The following is a 6,048-nucleotide window of genomic DNA, read 5'->3' as shown; positions in this document are numbered from 1 at the left end:
CAGTTGAGTAGGTGTGTTGAATGACTGGAAATATGTCTAGGCATGGAACAAAGGAAGCACCACTGAACCAAATTCTTTGCAAGGGAAGGAGGGTGTGGCTCAAAGTCCCAATCCAGGTGAGCAAGAGTGATATCTGCCACCCTATTGCCCCTCAGAGCCAGTCCAGCTCACTCCCCTGACTTACCAAAGTAGCAGGCTGGGCCATTCAACAATGACACATGTAAACTGGTCCCAGGTTGCAAAGCTAGACCTGGCTGCAAATCTCACCACCCAAGAGAAACCATGGCTCCAGCAGCTCTCTTCCCAATCCCATCCCATTGGATGATAGAGGACCCAATTCCAGCCCAATCCAGCATGCTCCATACTTGCCTCTCAATTCTGGCTGAGGGGGGTGTTCCCATACAATGACTTACTTTGTATGAGCCTGGATGGAAAATGTCATTCTCTTCTTCATCCCTGGCCTGTGAAAATGCCTGTATCTTTTCCCAGTATGTTTCACTCTCACTGTATTTCTGCCTCTCCCCTAAGGTAACTCTAAGACTTTGGAGAAACAAGGTGCTCTCCTATGGCTTGAGTTGTATAAATCCATAGTGGAAAGGTGAATCACAGTGGGAGACTCTCTGCCTCTCTCATATCCTGTGGTTTCACTCACTTCCCTTTGCAAATTAATAAATGGTTTTTGGTTAGTTGACATTCTGCTGGATTCTTACTCTCAGTATCCAATGACTTAGCAAGGCATTTCTTCTGAATACATAAGGTCTTATCCTAAGAGGAATTATGATGAGTCCATGTTGCTGTCTTGTTACACAGTGGTGTCCTCTTCTCTCTTTCCATCTTTTCTTTTCCAGATTATTGTGGGCCTAGTTTTTATTTTATTTTACTGTCATTTTTATATATATCAATGGTCCATAACTTTTTCTAAACAACAAGGCAGTTTTCACTCTTTAGAAGAGGTTTGTAAATATATATTCTTGGTGCTTTGTTTTTTGTGAGTCAGTAGATTGATTTTGGTGAATTCTCACAGAGTCATAGATTAATCTAAGGTCCCTATTGATCCTAGATCATGCTATTATATGACCCAAAATGAGAAATAGCAATAAATAGACTTTATTTCATTATTGTCCATGTAGCTATTAAATACCAGGCCAGGAGTGCCTGGATAGCTCAGTCGGTAGAGCATCAGACTTTTAATCTGAGGATCCAGGGTTCAAGTCCCTGTTTGGGCGTTTGTAGTTTTCATTACTTTATATAATAATAATAAAAAAATTAAAAAAAAATCAATGTGTCCCAGAAAAAAAAAATACCAGGCCACAAAATAGTATATTCTCCAATGACTATTGTTGACACCAGAGAGCAACTGTACAATCTTTTATCTTTCTTCTTCTTTTTAGTTTGTTCTGGTCTATGGTCATATCAATGGATGGTAATTATTCCATCTTTACCTGTAATAAAAATACAGACTGAATGGAACTGTACATCTAGTGCAATAATAAAAAATCTTTGGTTTGGCTACTAATGCCTAATACTGTAGAGAGAAGGGTAGTAATCAGGCATATGAGAGCAAGAGTTGGGCTCCCCAGGACTTATTTTAATTGTCTCTATATTTTTCTCAGAATTAGTCAAGGCATTTATTAATCACCATAAACTTAGTGTTCTGTCTACTCTGGTAAATAAGTGCACAATGTGGCCTCTAGTTGCTTTGTTTTCCTTTCTTTATATTTTTAGAAAAGATTAGCTCATTTAGGCAACTGAAGTTCCCTTGATCTTTATATAGTGACTAGACTCAGTAAAGGGTAATGCAAGGATGCAGAATTCATTTTGTTATTTCTAGACCTATTTGGGCTTCAAAAACAGTATAAAAAACTGCTTTAAATTACTGTGCATATTGAAGATTAAGACCTTTACACATTGATCACCTAAGACATAAGATGGAGGTTTTTTGTCATCTAATAGCTCAGCTAACAATTATTGTATGATTACCATATACTGGTGCATAACATACATTTTGAATCTCAACCTTTATAATAATCTATGAAGTAGGTAGTTTTATTATCCTTAATTTATAGGTGAGAAATAGGCTGAGTGATTACACAAATAGTTCAAAGTGAAATGTCTCCTAAGTAGCAAGCAGAGCTGGAATTCAAGTCCAGGCAGCTCTACTCCAGAGCCTACACAGTAGAATAGAATGGACAAATCAGTTTAGCTTCTGCACTGAACCTAGTGGCAGATTGAATAAATGGGTGTGATTAGTTGATTTCCAGGTGCCTACTTTATTATTATTATTATACTTTAAGTTCTGCAGTACATGTGCAGAACATGCAAGTTTGTTACACAGGTATACATGTGCCATGGTGGTTTGCTGCACCCATTAACGCATCATCTACACTAGATATTTCTCCTAATGCTATCCCTCCCCTAACCCCTCTCCCACTGACAGGCTCTGGTGTGTGATATTCCGCTTTTTATATTCATGTGTTCTTATTGTTCAACTCCCACTTATGATTGAGAACATGCGGTGTTTGGTTTTCTGTTCATGTGTTAGTTTGCTGAGAATGATGGTTACTTCTAACCAAAGGCAATAGCATCTGACACTTAGTGGGCCTGTGTCCAATAAATCTTTTTTCCATGTCCAGAAGTCTTCACTGTCTCAGATTGCTTTCAAAGTTTATCTAGACTGCTCTCTACTTTCTTTCTACTTCTGTGCTTCTTCAAATAGACATCTCATGTTCAGGACTATTTTATCAGTTGCCATGGGTCCTTTCTCCCCACTATGTGAAGCATTTGAGGTATTAGGGGGAAATGAAGAATGTTTTAGATATTAGATAATAGAAGCAGGTTTTTTTGTTTTTTTTTTGTTTTTTGACAGACTCTCACTCAGTCACCCATGCTAGAGTGCAATGGCACGATCTTGGCTCACTGCAACCTCTATCTCCCGAGTTCAAGCAATTCTCCTGCCTCAGCCTCCCAAGTAGCTGGGATTACAGGTCTGAGCCACTACACTTGGCTAATTTTTGTATTTTTGTAGAGATGGGGTTTCACCATATTGGCTAGGCTGGTCTCAAACTCCTGACCTCAGGTGATCTGCCCACCTTGGCCTCCCAAAGTGTTGGGATTACAGGTGTGAGCCACCGCACGTGGCCTAGAAGCAGGTTTTAATGAAAAGTAGCTGCCTTTTATTAACCTCAGGAAGAGTCTGAAAGAAAACTGTGGGGTAAGCAGTGAGCAGCCCACTGGAACCAGTGCCCAGTACTGAGAAAGACCTGTGATTTCCCAATGACTAGAAATATTTTAATTGGAAGGCTTATTCAGTGCAGATGGCTTACAGCACCCAGCTGTGCCTGAACAGCTTTGATAGACATTTGAGTTGTCAGTTAATGCACTGCTTTATGTGCAAATAATTAGCTTTACTCACTATTCCTTTTGATGGCTTATATTGCCAGAAATTGTCATGTTCTATTGTATTATTTTGTTTTTAATCATATTTTGATTTAGCTTGGTTATGAAAGCCAAAAATGTGCCATTATGCTATTCTTGATTCAAATTTAATATGTCCATATTATTTGGTGGCCCTTGTTATGTTTTTGTCTGTAGACTGCAGGTTAGAGTCCTTGGATATTAACTTTCCTACTAGAAATTCAAGACTTTTTTAAATGTGGGAAACATAATAACGAGTACAGGAGATAATTAGAAATGTCTTTTTTTTTTTTTTTGGTCATAAGAGAAATCAACAACAATTGATGTTTTTACCATGATGTTAATGCAGGATTAATTGTTGCTCCATCAGAAATACAGATGTACCTCTAAACAAATGATTACTTTGATTCAATCCATTTTGCTGTTTCTCTTAAATGAAAGCAGAAAGAGTGGTACTGCATGTGCAGATCACTGTGATTCTGATCTGCACCAGGTAGAAAGTGGGAGAACAGAGTGGTTAGGCACATTCATGCCTAGTCATGCTGCCTCTGTTTGAATCGCAGCTCTGATATACGCTAACAGTAAGCCCAGAGGAAATTATTTAACCTTGCTGTTTTCAGTTTCCTATTCTGTAAAATGAGGGTAATAAAAGGAATACCCAAATAGGGTGGTTATAATAATTACATTAGATAATACACAAGTAATTTTCTTTGAAGAGTGCCCAGCGTATTGTAAGCATGCAATAACTTTTAAGCATATAATAGTAGTACAGAAACTGTATACAAGAACTGAATTCATGTATGTGCCATACAAGTGCAATTCTATACCATACCAGTACCATTGCACCATACCAGTGCAATTCTAGGTGGATGAGTATGGAAGAAAATAGGGATAATAATTGTTAAATTTTTACTTTTAATTTTAGTTTTTGTGGGTACATAGTAGGTATATACATTTATGGGTTACATGAGACATTTTGATAGAGGCATGCAATGCTTAATAATCACATTATGTAAAATGGGATATTCATCACCTCAAGTATTTATCCTTTGTGTTATAACCAATCCAATTGTATTATTTATTCTAAAATGTATAATTAAATTATTTTTGACTATAGTCACCCTGTTGTGCTAGCAAATACTAGGTCTCATTCTTTCTCACTACTTTTTTGTACTTATTAATCTTTCCCGCAGCTCCCACCCCTCTTACCTGTTACATTTCCCAGCTTCTGGTTGCAATCTTCTACTCGTTATCTCCAGGAGTTCAATTGTTTTACTATTTAGCTCCCACAAATATGTGAGAACATGAGATGATTGTCTTTATGTGCCTGGCTTATTTCACTTAAAATAATGACCTCTAGTTCCATCCACATTGTTGCAAATGATAAGATCTCATTCTTTTTCTGTGGTTGAATAGTACTCCATTGTGTATATGTAGCACATTTTTAAAATTCATTCATCTGTTGATGATGCACATGTAGGTTGTTTTCAAATCTTGGCTATTGTGAATAGTGCTACAATACACATGGGAGTGCAGCTATCTCTTTGGTGTACTGATTTCCTTTCTTTGGGGTATATGCCTAGCACTGGGATTGCTGCATCATATGGTAGCTCTATTTTTTGTTTTTGAGGAATCTCTAAACTGTTCTTCACAGTGGTTGTACTAATTTACATTCTCCAAAGCAGTGTACAGGGGTTTCCTTTTTTTCTGCATCCTCACCAGCATTTGTTATTGCCTGACTTTTTGATAAGAGCCATTTTAACTGGAGTGAGATGGTATCTCATCATAGTTTTGATTTGCATTTCTTTGATGATCAGTGATGTTGAGCACCTTTTCCTATACCTGTTTGCCATTTGTACCTCTTCTGTTGAGAAATGTCTACTCAGAATTTTTGCCCATTTTAAAATCAAACTATTTGATTTTTTACTATTGAGTTGTTTGAGTACCTTATAAATTCTGCTTATTCATCCCTTGTCAGATGCATAGTTTGCAAACACTTTTTCCCATTTTGTGGGTTCTCTCTATTTTGTTGTTTCTTTTGCTGTGCTGAAGCTTTTTAATTTGATGTTATTTCATTTGTCCATTTTTGCTTTGGTTACCTTTGCTTGTGGGGTATTACTCAAGAAATCTTTGCCCACTCCAATGTCCTAGAGAGTTTCACCAATATTTTCTTTGAGAAGTTTCATAACTTGAGGCCTTTTTAATATATTTTGGTTTGACTTTCTATATGGTGAGAGATAGGGTTCTAGTTTCATTCTTCTGCATATGGATATCCAGTTTTCCCAGCATTGTTTATTGAAGAAATTGTCCTTTCCCCAATATGTGTTCTTGGAGCCTTTGTCAAAAATAAGTTCACTGTAGATGTATGGATTTATCTCTAGGTTATCTATTCTGTTCCGATGATCTATGTGCCTGTTTTTATGCTGGTACCATGGTGTTTTGGTTACTATAGCTCTGTAGCATAATTTGGAGTCAGCAAATTTAATTCTACCATTTTTGTTGTTTTTGCATAGGATAGCTTTAGCTATTTTGGGTCTTTTGTCATTCCACATAAATTTTAGAGTTTTCTATTTTTGTGAAGAATGTAACTGGTATTTTGATAGGGATTGTATTAAATCTGTAGATTGTTTTATG

The 6,048-nt window shown here is 37.0% G+C and overlaps 1 non-coding gene across 1 annotated transcript; it reads left to right on the top strand.

Moving 5' to 3' along the window:
• Positions 1-1,153: 1,153 nt before the first annotated feature.
• On the top strand, positions 1,154-1,226 carry TRNAK-UUU. Its single transcript has one exon. It is a non-coding gene; the product is annotated as a tRNA-Lys (tRNA).
• The last annotated feature ends 4,822 nt before the right edge of the window (positions 1,227-6,048 follow it).

The sequence above is a fragment of the Mandrillus leucophaeus genome, unplaced genomic scaffold (genome assembly GCF_000951045.1).
Source record: "Mandrillus leucophaeus isolate KB7577 unplaced genomic scaffold, Mleu.le_1.0 Scaffold804, whole genome shotgun sequence".
NCBI lineage: Eukaryota > Metazoa > Chordata > Mammalia > Primates > Cercopithecidae > Mandrillus > Mandrillus leucophaeus.
Note: the sequence above shows the minus strand (reverse complement) of the source record. Positions and strands in the feature narration are given on the sequence as shown.